The sequence below is a fragment of the Rhea americana genome, unplaced genomic scaffold (assembly GCF_003343005.1).
Source record: "Rhea americana isolate MKP2758 unplaced genomic scaffold, rheAme1 scaffold_12, whole genome shotgun sequence".
Lineage (NCBI taxonomy): Eukaryota > Metazoa > Chordata > Aves > Rheiformes > Rheidae > Rhea > Rhea americana.
The window spans coordinates 9,027,230-9,050,583 of NW_028185261.1; the positions used below are offsets into that span (position 1 = coordinate 9,027,230).

At 38.9% G+C, this 23,354-nt stretch overlaps 1 protein-coding gene across 2 annotated transcripts in view; it reads right to left on the reverse strand.

Annotated features, from left to right (window-relative positions):
* The window catches only part of CERS6 (ceramide synthase 6), a 131,660-nt gene that overhangs the window by 107,560 nt on the left and 746 nt on the right, over positions 1-23,354 (reverse strand). The window lies entirely within an intron of this gene.

Genomic DNA, 23,354 nt, shown 5'->3' on the forward strand with positions numbered 1-23,354 from the left:
GAGAGGAGAGCAGTGGACATGGTGTACCTTGACTTCAGCAAGGCTTTTGACACTGTCTCCCATAACATCCTCCTCGAGAAGCTCAGGAATTGCGGGTTAGAYGAGCGGAGAGTGAGGTGGATTGAGAACTGGCTGAAAGGCAGAGCTCAGAAGGTCATCATCGGTGGTGCAGAGTCTAGTTGGAGGCCTGTGGCTAGTGGCGTCCCCCAGGGCTCAGGACTGGCTCCCATCCTGTTCAACTTTTTCATCAATGACCTGGATGAGGGGACAGAGTGCCTCCTCAGCAAGTTTGCTGATGATACCAAGCCGGGACGAGTGGCTGACACACCTGGAGAGACCTCCACAGGTTGGAGAGTTGGGCAGAGAGGAACCTCATGAGGTTCAACAAGGGCAAGTGCAGAGTCCAGCACGTAGGGAGAAATAACTCTAGGCACTAGTACCAGCTGGGGGCTGACCTTCTGGAGGCCAGCTCTGCAGAGAAGGACCTGGGAGTGCTTGTGGATGACAACTTGACCATGAGCCAGCAATGCGCCCCTGTGGACAAGAAAGCCAATGGTATCCTGGGGTGCATCAGGAAGAGCRTTGCCAGCAGGTCGAGGGAGGTGATCCTGCCCCTCTGCTCAGCCCTGGTGAGGCCTCATCTCGAGCACTGCGTCCAGTTCTGGGCTCCCCCRTACAAGAGAGACATGGAGCTACTGCAGAGAGTCCAGCGTAGGGCTACAAGGATGATCAGAGGGCTGGAGCATCTGCCCTATGAGGAACGGCTGCGAGAGCTGGGCCTGTTTAGCCTGGGGARGAGAAGACTGAGGGGAGATCTGATCAACGTGTGTAAGTGCCTGAAGGGAGGGTGTCAAGGGGACGGGGACAAACTCTTTTCAGTTGTCCCGTGTGACAGGACAAGAGGCAATGGGCAGAAATTGAACCATAGGAAGTTCCGCCTGAATGTGACGGGGAATTTCTTCCCTGTGAGAGTGACGGAGCACTGGAACAGGTTGCCCAGAGAGGTTGTAGAGTCTCCTTCTCTGGAGATACTCAAGGCCCGCCTGGATGCAACCCTGTATATGATGCTCTAGGTGCCCCTGCTGAGCAGGGAGGTTGGACTAGATGATCTCCAGAGGTCCCTTCCAACCTTACCGATTCTATGATTCTATGCAGAGGCCTCTAGCACTTGATGTAATTAGAAATAAGAGAACAAAAAGATGAGTTTAAAGAGGTTATCAGAAATATAAAAGAAATTCTTCACTGCCTTGTTTAATTCCATGTACAAGGCAGAGTCACAAAGACTCTTGCATAAGGTAAAGAGCATATGTGCTTCGCACGCTTTGTAATACTGCAGATGGAGTGAAAAAGCAAGTGTTTCATATGTCACACAGCTAGCAAATACACGGAAAGGAGAATTATTGGGGGAGAGGAACAGCAGAAAGCCCCTCAAGCATCTAGCAGGAACGGAAGCCCACTTTAACTTCCTCATCATACCTGGCACATTTCCATTGTCCTATACAATGATGACAGAATTTTACATTTTAACTTACCAAACTTGAACATTAAAAAAAAAAAAAAAAAAAAAAAGGCAGTTATTCATGCAGGGAACACAAAAAATTATGCTCTTCCAAAGAGGCAGATTTATAACTGAATCTCTCTACAGAGCTGTGCAGATTGGCTAGCAAAAGATTTGACCTAGTTTTTTCAATCTCACTGTTATTCCTCCCCATCCCTCCCTCCCCTTCAGTTTTCAAAAGTTATTGAAGAAATCAATTAATAAGAATGCAACAGATTTGTCATACAGGTCTCCGATTATTTATGTCTGGCGCATACCAGGTAGATCATCTAGGCAACTACAGATGGAAGGGGAAATTTTTAAATTGATAGCCTTTCCAATTGACAAAACCTAATCCTAGGTTTTATGCACACAATGCTGCTCGAGTCCATTAGCAGACAAGTGATGATGTATGAAGAAGCGGGGGGTGTCAAGGGATGCAGAAAGGGAGGCTGAAAAAAGAGGCAAAAATAGAAGAACTACTGTGCTTTCATTTTGCTGTGCTTGCAGCAAAAACACTATAGCATCTGCTGGCTTTTTTTTTTCCCCAAGCTTAGCATCTTTTAATGAAATTTTGCTAGCCTATTTTCTACAACTTGGTGAGTGAAGAGTGTTAGAAACTTCATAATCATCTACATTTTGACAGCAGATTTCCAAAGAGAAATTGCAATATTACCTTTTATATCTGCTCTTCACTCTGTACACATTTAAAATAACTGCCTTTTAGAAAAAGGACTCACATACTGCAATTCATGTATTTCACTGTCACAAAGGCCTTAAGTGTTTTTAAACTTTCCACCAACTGTAGGGATCAGATCAGTCAATTCTCAGCTTATGTATTTTTCTTCATTTCTCTCCTTCTGTTGCACAGACTGAAGGCACTCAGTTTCATCATTCANAAAAAAAAAAAAAAAAAAAAAAAGGATATACAGCTCTGTGCCAGCTGCATACCAAAACAAATCACTCTTGCACACCATTTTAACCCACAAGCAATATGCTGCCTAACAAGTTATTGCAAGGAAGCAAAGAAATCAATTTCATGACTTACTGTAGTAATGGCCAACCCAACTGGTTCAACAGGTCATGTACCAAAATCTTCATATGGTTAAGTGCCACAGGATTAAGATAAGTGCCACTGACAGCTGAAGTGAGGGAAAATGCTGCAAGTGTTCCACACACTAGTTAGGATAATAGTGTCCAGATTCTTAATGGMAAGTGCATCCTCTTAACAACCAGGTGACAGTGGCCTCAGAAATTACTTGCTTGCTTCCTTGCACTGCAAGGATTTGGATATCCAGCAGCCCTTCTGACAGCACTGCACGAACTGTAGTTGCATGTAATGGCCTCGCCATGAGGGAAACACTAACTGTTTGGAAGCTACAGATTGGGTTCATCACAGTTTCCTTACTGCGATGTACTAACCATACCAAATGTGTGGGCAAAAATATGGTATAAAACGGTATCTGAACAGCTCAAGGACAGCAAATGGCTCAGCTTACAAGGCAGCTAAGGGAATTCAGTGGTGAAAATGAGGTGCTGGGAAGAGAGTGTTGCTGATAGGCAGGATTGTCTCATTCATTTGCTTTGATGGAAAATAAAAGGCATTGTGGCATGTGACACTTGCAGATCTGGCTGGCAAAATGCTGGGTCAATCCTCAAGGATTTTTAACCTAAGTTAACAGAAATCATAATTTCTCCTTCTGCACAGATACTCAGTGAAGTTACAATTATGCTAGTAAAGCCTTCTTTCTTACCAGCAGTCCTAGGGCTATCACACACGACCTGGAAGAGCCATTTGGAGCAGAGTACATTACTGAGCAGCAGACTACAACAGAATGCATATGAAATTCAAGAATGCACCCAGGGAGCCTTTCTCTTTGATGTTTCCTTACTTTCACTTTCTTGCCTTTGGCTAAACTTCTTTGAAACCAAGGCCATGCTACACATAACTGATCTAAATCAGCCCCATCTGGCCTTTGTTTTCAAGGTGCATCTTATCTATAGCAATCACTGTTCAACTTTTACAGTCTTGGATAATTTTTCACCCTAACTCTGCAAGCCATAAACAATTACTGCTTCAGTGCCATAGATAAACGGATGTGGAAATCCTGAGATAAGTTGCTTAAGTGGTGTGGAGGGCGGAGGGGAGGTTGATCTGTTTTTGTTGTTTTGTGGCAAGTCTGCATTAAGAGGTGGAAGGTTTATCCTACATTAGCGTGGGTGTTGTGGACTTGAATCCAGGTCCCTTGGAATCTGAATCAAATGAGATGCAAAATCCAGTCTAACAAACTGCTTAACATCTGCTGGATCAGAAGTAAAATTAAGAATGGCAGTACTGGAATTATAGATAGGGAAGATATGAGGAGCAGCACTAAGCAAAGCAAGAAATACAAGCATTTGGGAGAAAATTGCTAAGCTAAAAGGATTCTGGAATCATTGCACTGTCAGCTAGCAGCATCCAACATCCTTTGACTCACGCCAAGTGAAGCAAATACTCAGTTTTGAGGCCTGTACCTTAATCCCTCAGCCTTCTTTTGGAACAGTGCTTGTGCATGCTTGCCTACACAAATCTTTTGTTTCTATAAAAATTCTAAGCTTCATTTTATATCARTACTTTTAACTCAGGTAAAATGTAATGTCCGTATTTATCGAAACGGTATTTCTTTTATTTATCTTCCATTCTTAATACTACCTTCTGAGATTCAAAAGACTTTCTTTTTCATCCTGTTCCTGTCCTGGCAAATCACACAGTAATTTGATCAGCTTTATTTGCAGAAGGATTATTTCTTGTTCCACAATTCAATTGGAAACTAGCATCATTCCTTAAAGAAGGCTAGCAGAACAGCATTGTCAACTAGGTTTGTTCTCTGCCGCTGTATGAAATAAACTTTATTTTTAAACTACCAGCYATAATTCACTGTATTCAAAAACCATGCTGGAAATTGTTTTTTTCCTTCACGTATTTAAAAATCTCTTCAAACCAATGTTTTATACAGCATCACAGCAACTCCTAATAACAGTCAAACTGTACTGCAAGTAAGAAAACACCAATTTTCAAATATTTAAATTCTTTCTGTATGACTGAAATTCTAAGTATAAACATAAAAGATCTCCCTTAAGAGTTTCTCAATAAGGAAGTGAAATTTTGTGGGTTTACCTTTTTAAAAACCTTAGTTATTGCAAAAAACATATAATCAAACTTTCAGAGAGCAGCTCTTCTCTTTGGCTGGGTTCTTGCCACAGTTAATATCTGTTAAGCCTATAATTCAATTGCTAAAAACATCTTGTGGTTTTATAAGATCCAAACAAGCGTAGCTATTGTGGGCTATTGGAGAATGTTACCAATTTTCTCTCTCACCCAGGCGCATGTCCATGCCCACATTCCTCCTTAGAATATAGCATAGAACAAGAACAATTATTTGTCGTTTCTTTTAATGGAATAAAATAATCTTTCAGTGTTAACCAAGTCATCAGACGAGAACACTGCAAGTTTCCCATGATGATTTAAGCAGTAGTTTTTGCAGACATGGTAGCCTAAGGATACCTCATCTAGCTGATTTAAAACCCTCCTTACCTTGGAATCTAAAGACATCCGTTATGAATGACTAGCTGGGTAGATGAGAGGAGAGCAGTGGACATGGTGTACCTTGACTTCAGCAAGGCTTTTGACACTGTCTCCCATAACATCCTCCTCGAGAAGCTCAGGAATTGCGGGTTAGACGAGCGGAGAGTGAGGTGGATTGAGAACTGGCTGAAAGGCAGAGCTCAGAAGGTCATCATYGGTGGTGCAGAGTCTAGTTGGAGGCCTGTGGTTAGTGGCGTCCCCCAGGGCTCAGGACTGGCTCCCATCCTGTTCAACTTTTTCATCAATGACCTGGATGAGGGGACAGAGTGCCTCCTCAGCAAGTTTGCTGATGATACCAAGCCGGGACGAGTGGCTGACACACCTGGAGAGACCTCCACAGGTTGGAGAGTTGGGCAGAGAGGAACCTCATGAGGTTCAACAAGGGCAAGTGCAGAGTCCAGCACGTAGGGAGAAATAACTCTAGGCACTAGTACCAGCTGGGGGCTGACCTTCTGGAGGCCAGCTCTGCAGAGAAGGACCTGGGAGTGCTTGTGGATGACAACTTGACCATGAGCCAGCAATGCGCCCCTGTGGACAAGAAAGCCAATGGTATCCTGGGGTGCATCAGGAAGAGCGTTGCCAGCAGGTCGAGGGAGGTGATCCTGCCCCTCTGCTCAGCCCTGGTGAGGCCTCATCTCGAGCACTGCGTCCAGTTCTGGGCTCCCCCRTACAAGAGAGACATGGAGCTACTGCAGAGAGTCCAGCGTAGGGCTACAAGGATGATCAGAGGGCTGGAGCATCTGCCCTATGAGGAACGGCTGCGAGAGCTGGGCCTGTTTAGCCTGGGGAAGAGAAGACTGAGGGGAGATCTGATCAAYGTGTRTAAGTGCCTGAAGGGAGGGTGTCAAGGGGACGGGGACAAACTCTTTTCAGTTGTCCCGTGTGACAGGACAAGAGGCAATGGGCAGAAATTGAACCACAGGAAGTTCCGCCTGAACATGACGGGGAATTTCTTCCCTGTGAGAGTGACAGAGCACTGGAACAGGTTGCCCAGAGAGGTTGTGGAGTCTCCTTCTCTGGAGATACTCAAGGCCCGCCTGGATGCAACCCTGTATACGATGCTCTAGGTGCCCCTGCTGAGCAGGGAGGTTGGACTAGATGATCTCCAGAGGTCCCTTCCAACCTTACTGGTTCTATGATTCTATGATTTCTCTTAGTGGTTTGTCAACAGCAGAGTTTGGTAGACAGTTGCAATAGGCTCCTTCCAGTGCAAAGGAAGGGGTAAGTCCATTTTAGAGAACTCTTTACAGGTAAAAGTATTTATTTAATTCCCCTCTCCCTCCAGAGGTACAGCTGACTCAAATTTCACCTATTTGCTCTATCTTCCAGATTACCCATCCTTCCTGGCTATACTGATGTCATCTAACCTCATGTTCAGCTGTGACCCTTCTGCCCTTGGGACTCCCAGTTCAGCAATCAGAAATTGGCTACTTTTAATACTATTTGTAACTTCTACAGATGGAAATCATCTATCCTAATGAACAGATTTTTTCAGTCTCCTGCATTTTATTTTGGTGTTCCTGCTCTCACAGTTTTCCAGGGCTCTGGTGGACTATAAGGATCCAACCTTTCAGCAAATCCTGCCAGAAGTACAGAAGTAACAGGACTTGTAGATTCCATCCAAATCTGGAAGGCCATTATTTCTTTAATTTGTAAGGACTAGTGAGGCTTCTGTCACAAAAGCAGATTTCTGGCTCTTACCAACAGAGGTAAACAGGCACTAGCCTGTAATCACTTTGGGCTACATTAGCCAGCTGGCATCTCTTTTCTTTCTTATTGGAATCTATGTTCATTAAAGATGTTGCAAGAAGGTGGAGATTGTGCCTGGGCATGACTACACCCTTCTATGTGGGAAGGGATTTCAGTGATACAAAATCTATAGCTTCCAACTGCCTACTTAAAAAAAAATAAATAAATAAAAGTAAATTTATTTGTTTTTAAGAATTTTCAGAGCTGTTCTATGCACAGCTTGGGGGGAAAAAACACACATGCATGAAATCTTTTCCTTTCCTGGATTTCCTAGAATTGTCTTTAATTTTAGAACTATATCTCAAGAGAGCAGTAGTTCTAAGTTGCAAACATATACCGTTTCTAGTGAGAATAAGCAAATCCAACATCTGGTTACATTACATTCCTCACAGATGTGCGCACGTGCACGCGTCATTTCTTTTCCCTCACTCTGGATCTTCACTCTATCTTCTGTTTCACTCCCCTCTCCAATACACTAAAAAGTAACTGTATGCCTCTTCCAATTGTGTTTTTCTGCCCCATTCCACCTGCCAATTCCCAAATTCTTGCTCTACTCTGCAGGTAAAAATTGTTATGTAATGAATTCACTAAACTTCAAGTTCCAAGTAAGCAACAGAAGCGTCAAGGCACTAAAATGCAACAGATACCATTTCACCAGCCTTGCAGTTTATCTCCACAAAATTACCTGCATTACTCACATAGATGAGGGGGGTGACTTGTTGTGATCTGTCATTTTGGATGGGAATATTTACTGATGGCACAGAAATATTCAATTTTTGTTTTTATTACTCATTATTTTAACAGTTGACTAAGAAGCTTTGGAATACTAACATTCCTTGGTCTGTTCAGCAACATGACAAAAAAAAACTTGCATTTTATCACCATTTCATTTATATCATAATTAATCCAGATGCTGAATCAAGATCTAAACCTAGAACCATGAGCTGAGTGCTGAAGTATACTGTACTAGGTTTCTCACATCATAAACAAAGAATTAACCAAGTCCTTCATTAAAATTGCAATAATTTTAGACAATAACTTGGTAAACATTAACTATTTCTACTCTATCCTAAATAGCATTCAAGCATTCAAAATCAGTATTAAAATACAGATTTTAATAGGCTCCAAAATTTATTTTTTTCTTTTTGAATACGGATGTCATATCCCTTTGGCATACAGCATCTATATAGGACTACTGCAAATGAAAGTTCTCCCCTGCTCTCAGATTTTCATGCAAAGCAGTCCCCTGCACATCAGTGTGGGAAAGGATCAATATATCTTCGGCTAGTTTTCCAGCTCTACACAACATTATTACACAGAGCCAATTACACAGCTGTCGTATTATTACGTAGACCTTCAACAGTGGTTTACATATTTAGTGCCCTTTACAAACTTGCATCTCAACACACCCTTTCAGAGCAGGCAAATATTTTCTATATAATTTTATAGGTAGGGAAGGAGGAAAAACAAACAAACAAAAAATGCGTAGTACTTTTTCTCTGGGCACACTGTAAATGGAAAGCAATGCAAGGGGATACAGTTCAGAATATCTTAACTTTAAGGCTTTCATTTCTCTGCTATGAAGAATATTTCTTGTGTTGCTTTTAAGTAATATATCGCAAAATTTTAAGGCAAGACAATATTTGAGAAGATGTCAAGAAATAGAAAGATCAAACTTTCCAAAGGCATATAGCCTGAGCACATAGCTGCAAGTGATATTTTTCAATATCTGGGTTCTCTGAAACAGATTTTTTATAAGGATTCCCACAAGTTTGGCATGTTTTTTAGTTAATTTCATCTTGTTCCAGGTCTTTCCCTGTTAAAGCACGAGTATGTTTGAATTGGTGAAGTTTCATTAGAAGTGGATGTTTTGTATAGCCAATGGCCACTATTAGTCATCTAGTCTGGGACCCTGTACTTACAGTCTTATTTAAGAAACGGAGGGGAAAAATATCCAGAAAACTCACGTGTGAAGATGAACTTTTTTGTCTTGCCTCTTCCCCTCCACCTCAAACAGGCCAGCTACGTTTTGAAGTTTTATCAGAGCAGAAATAACTGCACCTGTAAGATTGTAAACTGTCCAAGAACAGTTTTAGGAATTCAGCAGAATGACTCACCTTGCAGTAAATTCTGAAAACATTTCGCTACTCATAATAGTTCTTTTCCAACAACATGACAACATTTTACTAGTCAGAAGCAATTACTGTTCCTATGCCCATTTTATAAAAAAGAACTCCAGGTCCTAAAATTATATAATACGATAATAGTTCACCTAAACAGAAGAGAACAAGCATACCAATTTTCAGTCCTCTAATTTACTGTAACACTTGCAATTAGACGTTTTTAGGCCAGAAGCCCCACTCTTTCTATGTGAACAGCAAAAATATACCAGTGTACTTTAAATTACTGTCCATATGCTGGAGTTCTGGAGGTTTCCTAGAGAATATACAGCTCATTTTACTGATTAACCTTTCTGATGGATACATGTTCTTCTAGTGATGAAGCTAGGGGGCTCATTTGCCAAACATTCAGTGYAAGAGAGTCTGGATAAAAAGGAACCATAAGAAGATACAGGTTAGATCCAGGCAGTGCATTCCATTTTASTATTCCTTATGGAAGTGTACTCATTCAGAAAGCTCTTTATGTCATTTAATGAAAATAAAAAGCCTGGAGCTTTATCAGAAAAGGCAAAAACAGGACCCTGTTGCGAAAAAGAGTGGGAGATTTGTTGGGTTGGTCTTAGAAATCATCATTATAACCTACTTAATATGCATATATATACACATACATACACACACTCAGCTGTACTTTTGAAATCACAAAATTGCCCCTTCTGAAACAAACAGTATCAGTAAGAATGACACTTTTTTGTTTACATATACCTGACACAGCTTTTAATAGATGCTAATGTAAGTCTGACAGTGTCTATATTTTGCATAGCATCACCTGGAGTAGCCTTAAACTAATTATCATGTGGGCTGACAGCAAATATAGTTGCAGTAGAGTTAAGAATAAGCTGCAAAAACTACTGTTGGATAGCCCAAAACTGCTAGGGAAACACAGGATTTCTTTAAGGTTACCCTTGGTATATTTACTGGGCCTACAGTAACTATACAGATAGAYCAGATTCCTTCCAGCTGTGAGCTAGCTTTTCACAAGAGCAGAACTGGGCCAGAACATAAGGAAAGCTGTCCACAAGGCACTCACAGGTAGTCATTGAGCTGCAGACCTGAAGCCTGTAGTCATCAGCGATACTCAAGAGAAGGAAAAGCAAGGCTATCATTATGATCCCTTTGTAATCCATCACCTAACACTATGCAGCAGTAGAGGCCTTGTCTTACTCCATCAGAAAAGGGGTTTATAAAGAGTAATTCTTTKTAATTAACACAGAATATTAACTAAATATTCTGTGTGCAGTATTTCCAGACAGAATAATGGGTGCACACATACTACTGATCCTTAAAAAACAGAGGGGAGGGAGAATGAATGCTGCACTTGGTCAAGGAAGGRAAAAAATGAATTAAAAAAAATCTAAGAATTTCCTTGATTTCTGTCTAGGTGTACATAYTGACTAGCTTTTGCTACCCAATTACTAAAGCTGTAATCATCTGACTACACACAACCACGCAAGATAATGACATACAATTTTCAGTCTTTGACAGAGCTTTTATGCTGATGCAACACCTGAACTCTGTAGAAGCTAATTCCTAAATTATATTGATGAAAGATCAGATTCAGGACCTTTGTAAGTAAATAAATCATAATCAAGAGTAATATACATCCCCTACTTGTATAAATCAGTCTGATCAGCCTCAGAGGCACTATCAGTCACACAACCAGCAGACCTGCCCAACATGTAAATTGTGAAGCAGGCTAAGTGACAAATCTCTCTTCATGCACATAATTTAGTTTCACAAAATTAATACACTTTTTACATTAGAAGTCATACAGAAAAGGTAATGCTAATATTCTGAGAGCCAGCTGATCTGATTTATAGACTCTAGGATGTCTCAAAAGTTTACAGCTCTTTCTCTAGGAAGCCACTGGGCAGGGAGCACAGAAGACCCTGTCCATTGCAATGTCATTTCTTAGTGTGTATGACTGTGAGGGTTTACTGGCTCATGTGTCAGTAAAGTCTCATGGGGAGACTTAAACTTTTGGAAGACCTTGTCAGAAGCCCCAGTGAAGACACTAAAACTCTGAAAGAGATGGATGGATATAAATGATAACACCTAAATTCCAAAGAGTATTTTTTCAAAATACAAAGATAAGCCTAATCTAGCTTTTTTATTTGGAATTTCTACAAGAAACTACCATCAACCAAAAGAAAAGTTAAGATGCTGAAAACTATTGCCTTTGCTCTACATTCTGTCCAGTCTCCCAAGACAGAGAAAAGATTAATCACCACCACAAAAAGAAAGAAAGAAAGAAAGAAAGAAAGAAAGAAAGAAAGAAAGAAAGAAAGAAAGAAAGAAAGAAAGAACAAGTATGGCACTCTCAAGTTCAAAAGTCCTAGTACCTGTTGGACTGCACTACAACTTTAACAGTTTCAGTGAGCAAAACCAATTAAAAGATAGAACAGAGGCTTTGGAGGCTTTCTGGTTGTTTGTTGTTGTTGTTGTTGTTGTTTTTGTTTTGCTTTGTTTTTAAATGACAGGCCTGAATGCTTCTTAATAATACCCTTCTGTTTTATTCAAGCCCTAAAAACCTTGATATTCAAGGATAGGAGGAATCCTTTACAGATAGCACACAAAGCACTAGACATTGAGAACTGAAACCAAAGTTACCTTCTCCTTTCTCTGTGAATCACTTAATAGACCGCTTAGCTGGTGACATCCTTGCTTTGATAGATAACCTTCTCTGTATATGGTTTCTCACCTTGCTGTGCTCTAGCATGAGTGCTGGGAGAGGAAGGTGCATTATTTAGCAGATGATTTTTTTTTTCAGTCRATATACTTGTTTTTTCTTCCTAAAAAAGTTCTTTCAATTAAAATTTCTGGTACTGATAAAAGGTTTTGTCACAAAATCTTCAAAGGTTTTATTAGGAAAAATTGTAACTTCTTTCACATTTTCCTGCTTCTTCTGTATTTATTCTTTTCCCCACCAAACTGAGGAAGACCCTTTAAAAACAATAAAAAAGAATATCAGGATCAGCTGGAAACCTTTCCCCAACACAAATCCTTCTTCCTACACACCACAGCACTCAGTAGGCAATCCTCTATGGCTCCTTTTACAATTAAATGCCATTAAAAGCTAAATCAGGTATCTGTAATGATCTCAAAACTGCTCTTCAAAGAAGGTGCAATGGGAGAACAGCTTATCTGAATGATAAGGCTGCTACATACTATAGCAGCACTGAAAAGGGGCAAAAGACTTTCCTCCAGCTGTTCAGTTRCTACTATTTCTGTGTGTAAGAGCTGGAGAGTGACAGATAAACCTCACAGGAAAACCTTAGACCTGCCCTTCTGTTTGCCCCTGGGAGCTCAGCAGCACTTCAAGCATGGATAAGCACATTTTTCTCAAAGGAAAATCAGAAGGAGGAGAAGGAATAAAAAGAAAGAATAAGATGGGAATGGCTGCAGGACATAAAACAGTTGTAAGGGGCAAGAAGAAGAAGATAAAACTATTAGGAAGATGAAGAATAAAAACACTGGAATAACCCTTAAATTTAAGATAAATAAGAGAGAATTTATTTTGAGGTGGGACACACTAGTGACAGAATTCAAATGTCAGGTGTCTAGAAGTAAGAAACTCTTATCGAACTTTTAATGCACAGCTTCCACAGGAGATATGAAACAATAGGAATCTTGAGTTCTAGCTGTATAGTCATACAGATCAGGTGTTTGAAAGATGCAATGGTTATCATTTTTCAAAGTATAACTGAAAGCATAACAACACAAAATCACTAGAACATTCCAAAAAGGAAGAGGTTTAACTATAATGTACTTAAAAATAACTGTAAATGGAGATACTAACACACAACTTCTCAATTTTCTATGCCTTAAGCCACCTTAGTTGAGCAAGATATTTGTTACTTGAATTTAAAGCTGTAAAACTCTCTGGTGTTATGCCCAAGTTATTCCAGTTAAGAGATAAGGCAAAATACAACTGATGCTATGGTGATGGATATGAAATGCTACTTTTTCTTTAAACCTGGAAGTCAACTATCAGTGAAAGAGTAAGCAAGATGATGTTCTTCTATTTCTACTAGTGCACTTTTCATCTTGACAGCTGAAGATAAATGCCAGGTTAGAGGTTTGAGCTCTCACCATGATTCTAGTAACCCATCAGCTTATTTTCAGGAAAATCAACCTATTAAGAGATATTTATTTTGTTTTCTGCACACAAAACCTACTGATATAAAGCCTACAACTCTGAAATTAAGATCTAGTCAAGAAGTCAATGCTTCTGGAGGCTGGCAATGCTATAGAGATTTCATTTTTATTTCTACATCATTGTCTTGCAACCAGACCCGTTTATCAACATACAGATGACTTTTCTAAACCTGGCTGAAAATCAAGACATCTGTTCTGAAGAAATTTTGACATTTTTAAATTTTCATTTCATTCCAAACTGGAAGAAAAACAAGTATTTGATATATTTCCTATAAATGCACTAGAAAATAACAATTCTAGGTTAGCAGCAAAAAAAAAAATTTATTCTAGTAGTATATAGAGTATGTTTCTTGTGTCAAATATCACACTGTTTCATTACCACTCAAGCAAATGACATTTTTTAATACTTCATCTCCTAGATCAATCAATATTTCATAGATGCTGTTAATGATTTTTAAAATAAAATATTACAGACTGACATGATGCTATTGTGGTACATGTATTATTTTTATTGCATGGGATGTATACATTTACATGCATGTGTATATATACTTATATGTACACATGTATACAAACATATATGTACATGTATATATACACATATACATACATGTGTGTGTTTATTATCCACATATGTACATTATGTACACATGTGTATATACACACATCTAGGTATGTGTATATATGTAGTATATGTATATATAAACACCCACACACAGTTAGTGAGCATGGAACTAATAAAGACTATTTTCTCTGGATTTTTTTCTAAGATTGATTTAATCTTATTATCTTGGACATGAAGGGAATAAAAGCTTCTTCAGTAAGACATGTAATCACCCTCTGTCTTACTCTTTATTCTGTCTTCTAGGCATCCCTTTGTGAATTTTTTTCTAAGAATGTAATTATCCTCAAGACATTGCAACGTGGAAGAGAATCATCTCACGGAAAACAAACCTAGAACAATGCTAAGAATTATAAGAATATGCTATGATCAGATTTAGTGGTGTAAGAGTCTCAAAGTATTGATCGTAGAAGGGAACAGACTGTGTTTATACCACAGCAACCAAGATTCCATTTTGCGTACCCACAAGTTAATTTCTGTCTTAGGAAGAGATGGTCCAAGTGTATTTCCTCATTTACATCCCTTTGTTCACATGCTAGACTACAATAAAAGCACTCAAAAGATTTGTTCTATGGCACACGGAAAATCTGGATGTCCATTCAAGGCAATGCATATGCTGTACCCTAATTCTCTCCTGAATGTTAACAAACAGAATTTAAATCTAATTCTCACCCATTTAGGTTTCTACTAAAAATTACCTACTTCATACTATAGCTATAGAATCCCAGGAGCCTCTTTGAGCCTTGCATTTGGAAAGCATTTCATTTAGCAAGTTTTATTATTTCACAAAATCATTGAGGTTGGAAGGGACCTCTGCAGATCACCAAGTCTTACCCTCTGCTCGCACCATGGTCAACTACAGCAGGTTGCTCAGGACCATGTCCAGTTGGTTAGTGAATACCTTCAAGGACAGAGATTCCAGAACTTCTCTGGGCAACCTGTTCCAGGGTTTGACCATCACTGCAGTAAAAAAGCTTTTTCCTATGTTTAAACAGAATTTCCTGAGTCTCATTTGTCAATTGCCTCTTGTCCTTTCACTGGGCACCACTAAAATGACTCTAGTTCCAACTTGTTTACTCCTCCCCTCAGGTATTTATGTATACTGKTAAGATTCCTCTGAGCCTCCTCTTCTCAGAGTTGAACAATATCAGCTCTCCCAGATTTTTCTTCTGTGTCAGATGATCCAAGCCCTTGATCATCTTTTTGGTCCTTTGYCAGACTTGCTCTAGAATACCCACATCCGCCTTGTACCGTGGAGCCCAGCACTGGACTCAGCAATCCAGATGTGGCCTCACCAATGCTGAGTGGAAGGGAATAATCACCTCGACCTGCTGTCAACRCTTTTCCTAATGCAGCCCAGAATTCTGTCAGCTCTTTTTGCTGCAAGGTTGCATTGCTGGCTCTTATTCAGCTTGTCCACCAGGGCTCCCAGGACTCCATTTGCAGTTCAATTCATCATAATCATGTCAACACAATCACTGCAAAGTTAATTTAGTACAATGAGTGTAGTATTCCTAGGGGGAGTTTGGCTTTGGAACTGTTAATAATTTCATGCTRTTCTCTTATCAGTTCTCTCCATTTTCTGATACTAGGTATGTGGGAAGAGTTGGCAGATCAGTATCAACTACTCTACTCAATTATTGCTTTAATAGACAGAAAGCACCTTCCCAATTTTGGTGTAACCACTTGCCATTCTTTTTCTCAGAGACTCCTTTCCAGYGTACTGCCCATAAGAGGAAAAAATATACCCAATTGGACCCGATCATCTTGTTCAGCAGTGTGGTTTGGACAAATGCTAGYAGAAAGAAGTCCAAGAAAATCTAATGGACAATTATGGAAAGGCTTCTCAATGGGCACATTGCCATTCAYGACCTTTATATTCAATTGTGAATCTTTTCATTAACCGTATCATCACCTAGAACTTTTTGTTTTCCACTGAAGCAACTGGTCTCACCAGTTGCAACAAGGATTCTGGTCTTGATGACTCACTGGTCTAGCCTGCTACAGCAACGCCCATGAAAGCCACAGCCCTGACAGYGAACTCCCAAGAAGATGAAACCCTCCAGTCCCTCAGCTGAGTAAGTTTCCTCCTAGTAGATAAGTTAGGGGAGCATACTGCTAGCTGAGTTCACTCTTCAACAGAAGAAAAAAGGCTGTGAAAAGACCCTAACTCCAAAGTAAGAATTTTAGATAAATTTCTATCAAGCCTCCTTTTTCTCTTTTGGCCTGCAGAAATAAAAACATTAAGTYTGTCTCACAGGACGGCAAATGGGAAATGAGTAGATGTGATCAAACCACATTTAATAAATCAAAAAGCTACTTCTTCCTTTGAGTCATACCATTGCAATTAAAATAGAGCAAAGACTTTGGTACAAATGATAGACAAATACTACTGCATGCAGAAAATACTAGAACAGCCTCAGGAATCTAAAATTTTTATGCATTTTTATGTACTCCCACTGGTGTGTAATCTCTGGTTTTGCACCAGTGTAACAACAGCTAGATTTTTTTTATAGTAATATAGGTTAYTTCTCGCCTCCCTGCAAGAGAAACTAAGACAGAGAAATACCATTTAAAGGAAGCTTTTACTGCACCCATACTAAGAAAAATTGCAAGTAGCTTAGATATATTGCTTTAACCATCCTAGGGTGACCTATGTGTGCACAGAAGGCTTTTCATCATCTAGAATTAAACATTAAAGCACACCATTTGTAGTATCAAAATGTGGTTTAGGTTAGCGAACCTGAAAGATACTTCACTAATACAAAGTAGTTTGGGAAATCTTAGCATTCTGTTCTTCCCTGCTTAAAAGGCAACTTGGATTAGTAGCTGACATACAAATCGATATTTACTGTACCTATTATACAAWAAACATTATATAACACAGCTTACTAGATGCCATGCTTCTATACTGCTCTTAGATAGTCTTAGCAATTGCACAGACAGTTATCTTAAGAAATAATTTGGTTATGTGACATCAATAACATTTAGTTACATGAGGTTTCACTGTTGCTTGCTAGTATTAAAGTTTAAAAATTACAAACTACATAGAAAAAAAGAGAGTTTTGCATTACAGGTGCATCTGTATTACAAAAATTGTCTCTAAGAAGACAGCTGGCTATGCTAAATATTCCAATTCTTCCACCTCTGTCACTATTTGACTACTTTAGAAAAACTAGAAGGGAATCATCCCTGTAAGAAGTCAATGGATGCCAGATGGTCTTTACAGAAGATTCTATAATTCTACACCATGTAGTGAAAAGGCTTCTCCTGAAGATGTTAGCCCATCTGATTGTCAGAAACTCCGCTCATCTTTGAGCAAATCTTTAGAGATTCTACTTTTCATGCGATCATAGACCCATATGTTTCCCCCTTCCCTTGCCCTGGATGCCCACCCCTGCTCTCCCCCTCACCCTTAAAATCTGTAAATGCCTCACAAGTGAAGGTGTCTGAGATCACAAAAGGATGAAGATGTTAAATTAACCCCTCTAATGAACCGTTGATATATATCAGACATCTTTGGCTATCTGTAAGGTGTAAATTATAGTTTAAGCATACTCTTACATGATATTATATCACTTATGAAAGCTACAGTTTTTTTGCTGTAATTTTAATTTTCTTGTCAAAACTCCAAGTGACCTTGAGACAGGCACAGAAACACCAAATGCTACTGAAGTGTCAAACCACTGTTAATGTGTAATTTTTTGATAACTCTTAGGAAACAAAGAAATATGGTTAAGTAAGGACCAGTTAGCTTGGCCATCCCYTTCCTCTCCACTCTGTTGACAAGAGAGAAGGAATCAAAGGAATAGATTTCCCCAGATATTAATTTAGTAAATACTTTCTATGGACTAACTAGAAACTAAACTACAGAAAGGGGCTGTATACTGAAAGCTCTTCCTTTTCTGAGGATTCTTTGCAAATGCCTATTAATCAGTTGACAGGAGCAGAGATAGGAGCAACAGATATGGCCACAGGCAGTTCAATCAAACTCTGCAGTTACAGAAATTCAAACAAGATCTGAATGGAAGTTTCTAATAGGAATTGGAACCTGTACTCAGACAAAACTCCACTAATGTCAGTTCTGCCTGAGTAATAAGCTCTTGATATCTAGTAGCAACTTTTCAGAGAAACCTTTTCCTCAGCTGAATTGTGGTTTAGCTGTCATATTTCAGTCACTTTGATATTTTAAAAATGAGTTTTAATGGTATTCTCCATAGGAGCTCAATGCATACTTCCCATTTAACTCCAAATTTTGAGACTAGAACTAATGTGTTTCCATAAATGGTCCTTTAAGAAGGACATTTAAATAGTACATATTTTCTCCACTCTACATTCTCTTAAAAGAACATTCTCAGCTTACATTTGAACACATACCTACATTTTTCCTCCAAGAAAGAGATGCATACCAGTCAACACAAGCACAATCAAGGTGAGTGAATGCACACCACGTGGATCAGAGCAGATAAGACTGAGATCCATCCATGCCAAGGGAGATAATGACTCTGCAGGGAAAAAACAGTTTTGCTCCGAGATATATACTTGAACTAGTRATTGAAACCCAAACACTACAGCCCTAGGAAACAAAAACAGGTTACATAAAGAAAAATATAAATGACAGCTGGAAGATGACTAAACCAAAAGAAACACAGAGAAGTGGAAAGCACAATCAATGAGATATAAATTTGCTTTTAAAGCTATTTAATGTTATTATTTTAGAAAGAAACTGATTTAAAATTTTAAAAGATACAGCTACTTAGTTATTATTTTCCTTATATTGACTGTATCTTTTCATAAGGAAGTTATCAGTATCAATGTCCCATTCAAATGAAGTATGTATCAAATACTGCTCAAGCAAGTAAGACATTACAGGCTGCCTTATAAAAAAAGAAAGTGCATATCTATCTGCCTCYACTTCTACACAATGAATTATACCTGAATAATAGATCATGACCCACACACAGAAAGCTAAACATGACATTTACAGATATCACAACCTACAAACAGCTTTTGATGGAAATAACAATCCTGCCTCACCTGACCTGCCAGGAGGGGTTTTGGGCTGCTGGAAATGCAGCAAGTTTGTATTCTCTTCTAAATTTTCACCCACTCTAGCCTCCTTGTTGTCCTAAAAAAGCAGCAGTACYAGATGTCTTAGGGACTATGACAATCAAATTTGTATGTATACAACACAAATGAGCAACATCTGCAAGGCTTGTGTGTATTGTCATCTGAATGAATTTATGGAGTTAGTAAAAAAAACAATATATTCATTGTACTATGTCACTCTGACCCATTAGGAATTATACAGTGTCATATTAACTGGAAGTCAGTTGGGGTTACTTTTGAGGCTTAATTATCATTAGAAAAGCAAACTGTCATACAAAAGCGATGAATTTCCATATGTTTAATGTTTAGAATATTTTGATCTGGCTTACCATAAACCACGATGCTGGTTCAGTTTAAATCAGAGCAGCTGGAGGGCTGCTCCTACTTATAATCAAGCTATCCCTGATCATATGAGCCATTCCATCAGACGAGGAGTATCAACTTCCCCTTTGAGAAATCCCCAATGTCAGAGGACAACAAAGGCATTAGAAGCCTAGCTTGCTCATTCAAGGAGCCATGTCATCAGATTTGAACTCAAATTGTTGCTTACAAAGTGCAGGGAACAAAGTACACTGCAACTACAGTACCAAGATGAAAAATGACAAACTTGAAAACACGAGCCAAGTGTAAAAAAAGTAGTAATATCAGGTTACTTGACACAAACAGAAATGGAAGATTGTTGGATCATGCCAGAAACATGTTTAGCAAGCAGTTCTTTTGGAGGATTCATTCAGCTACTCTCTTGAGAAAGGGCTATAAAGCACTGGAGTGCTAAACTCTTCTGGGTCAAACAAGCACACCAATGGCTGGAGCAAACACTGTTTTCATATACTCACATGCCTGTCCAGATGAGACTGGATCATAAAGGACCTGTTTGGGAAAAAGGGAAAGGCTGCTGTTTCCTAGCAGCAAGGCTTAGCTCAGAAAGAGAACATCTATAGGATCAGGGTCCGTAAGTGAGAGATGAAAAATTGTACTTGGCCCAGGATAACAGATGCTTCTTTATCTTTTTAAACCAATCAAAATTATGACATCCTACTACTAGCAAGACCAGTTTTAATCCAGCTTTAATCTGTCTTGCCTACAACAGAACTAAAAAGGCTCTGGGGAGACAAAATCTGGTATTAAACAAGTTTTCCTCTTAGAGCTGAAGGTGTTCTATAGCGCATGAGGGATCCTTAACTGCTTACATGCCTTTAAGGCAAAATAGACGCATAATATGAGGAAATGTTCCCACTTACCACTGCAAAGCTAACTTCATACCATCTTCCAAATTACTGAGTGACACTATCTTTGTGCTTAATTGTTATAGTTTTCTAAAATGTAKTTTTTGTTTAAAGAAAGAGATAAATGAGAAGGAAAGAAAAAGAGAAAAGGCTGTTAAGGTATTTTAGTGCCTCATCCATAACTATGATGGCCTCAGCACATAGATTCACTAATCTCACAGTTATGAGATTATGCCTTAAAGCAAAGCTTCTTCCTAGAGCACTCATCATCATCAGATCCAAATGCTGAAGTAATCCAGCATACACTTAATGTTCTGATCTACTTTTTCCTTTCTTCTGAGACTACAGATCAAGGCAGGGAAATCGTCAAAAAAGTGGATTTCTGAGAGGAAAAAAAGTATAATTTCAGATGTGTCTGGATTCTTTTCTTGACTTGGTTAGTTGATTCATCAAACTATTAACAAAAGAACAGTAAGAGGCAACACTGTTAATGTTAGGTAAATACGTATGGAACAAAATTTCCAAGTTCTATCTTTTTAATAGCACCTGTAAACATGTACACACAAATATATATAAACAAAGTCAACTTCTAACCTCTAGAATGACAGATTTTATCCCCTAGAAATATCAAAAACTTCGAAAGCAAAGATGTGTGAAGTCAAAATCACAGCTCCTCCTGAACCGTACTTCTTATTACTGTGAAGACTAACCAAGTCAGGCACCTTTTATAGCAAGGGAGGTTAAAATCATATTGCTCTAACAGCCTAGTAGTCAGCTACAGTGAAGGAGTTAGAAAATCTGATAAATAGTTAGCTAGTAGATAAAACTTTAACATATTACAGCATCTACTTTTGTTTTTTTTTTTTATGCTCCTACTGGAAAAACAGGGAACTATAATACATCTGCAAAAACTTGTTCCAAGATGTAGCAAGTACAGCACCAGCCATCCACAACATGAGTTTTGAAAGAAAAATGTAGCTGCTTTTATACACAGAAGGAAATAACAACAAATTATCAACTCCACAGATAYTTTTCTCTTGTCCTTTCCAGATCTCAGATAGCTTTACCAATTGAAATAATTGCAAACCTCTAATTAATGATGTGCATRAGGCATTTCTGTTGCTCTCAAATGAAACAGAGCTCTGACAAAATAAATTACTAATGAGTAATAATAAGACTTGACCTTTCCCCTATTCAAGTCAAAAACAATCTGCTTTGATCAGTGAAAGCAGGTCCAGTCACTTTTGCTCAGCCTGCTTTAATAAAGTGCTCTATATTAAAAAATACAATTGTACTATGTTCTGTGAACTAACTTCACACAAAATGGTCTGATCCTACTCTCATASTGGAGTTTTGCAGTGGATTTAAAATTGAAATGTAACAAATGTAGACTCCAACAACTGTTAATAAACAGACCTCTTCAGAGGTATGTCACCTACTCTCAGGCTAATAGCACACATTTCCAGAGTCAACATTCAAAAGCAACCTGTAGAATATAAAAGTAATATAAAAATATACTGATTTTCTCCTCTGTATAATTATATATTTATAAACATATGTACTGCAGAATGAAAAATGACTTTAATCAAATGACCAAAAATAACCCAGGAAAATAACCTTTGGCATGGGCAAACAAAACTAAATAAATTAGGCTAGCTCCTTTAACACTAATAGCCAAATCAGGACTAGCAGAAACAAGGTGATTCTAAGTTTAGGTTTAAATTGTCTCCTTGACTAACTGTTCTTCCATCTAAACACAGACCTGCTGTGATACATATCGCAGTTCAGATGGCAAGATATGCAACATCACAAGCCTGCTTTCAGCACTATAAAAGTACACATTGTACAGAGAGTGAAGGAAGAACTCAAACTAATTATTTGACATTATCTAAATGATATCTGGGTCTCAAATTGTAGTTACATTGCAGTATTTAATTCAGGTTCACTATTTAAATCTACTTTTGAGAACCTCAAATTTACAGGCAGCCCACAAATTTTCCTGTCTTTTTAGTAAATCTGTAAAGCAACACAGAAGTTAACAGTCCATGACAGCTTATTTTTCAAATCAAATCCGCATTCTTAATTGAGTAATGAAAACAGCCAAATTTTTTTTTCAGAAACATCCAGGCAGCAAATTCTAATGAGGACAAGTGAATGCTTCCCTCGTGCTTAGGAGATGCAAATAAAGTTCTACCTCTTAAATCAACTATTTTATAATTCTTAAACTATCTTGATAGTCTTTCTTCAGTATGTAGTAATTATTGGTCTTCCTTTGTCTTTCTTGACTATCTTAATAGCATTACCTAAGAAAACAGCACTGAAAGTATGTAGGTGTTGACATAYGGAACCACTCTTTTCTTCTATGCAGTTAAAGAGTATTAGGCAGCAGAGAAATAAGCACAAATGAGCAAACTGCTTCAACTCTTCCCCTTTAAGGGTGGCCTCTGTTAAATACACATATTTAAAATAAATCAATCAATTTTTGATTTAAAAATCAAAAACACAGTATTCATTTCTGAACAATCTCCAGTCTGAAATGCCCTGTTTAAATACACACATGTATGCCTGTATACATTTATATACTTGAGATCATACAATTCAAAATGCATGTTCTGCAAAACAGCAAGTATAGCTTAATGATGAACAGTACCAGGATTGTTTCTTCCATGAGATCCTAAGTCCAGACAGCATTTGGAGTACTTCCAATATAAAGCACGGATTATTCACATTGCTACCACTGAAAACTAGTGAAGCAAAATTCCTCTTAGGCACATAATAGCAATTTAATTTTAGGCTCCCGCTTACTATGAAACTTTACGTTTATATCCGACATTTACATTTAAACCCAGCTACAGCTACCCTGCTCTTAGGCACAGTGCACGTTGTTTCCCGGATCACAAAGCATCAGCCTGGAAAGCCTGCCGCAGCCAAGTAAGAAGGACAAATCCTGCCCCCCAGTGTAACTTACCCTAACCTTACAGCTGCACGGAGGGCAACCAGCGCTTTCCAGCAGCTTATTTTCCACCGCTGAGCCGCTCCGCGGGAGCCCTGTGAGGGAGGGTGGGCAAACTCCCCCGCCGCGCCGCTACCGTGCCTGCGGGCAGCCGCGGCGGGGAGCCGCTGCCGGGGGAGCCGCGGGGGCGCGGGCGGG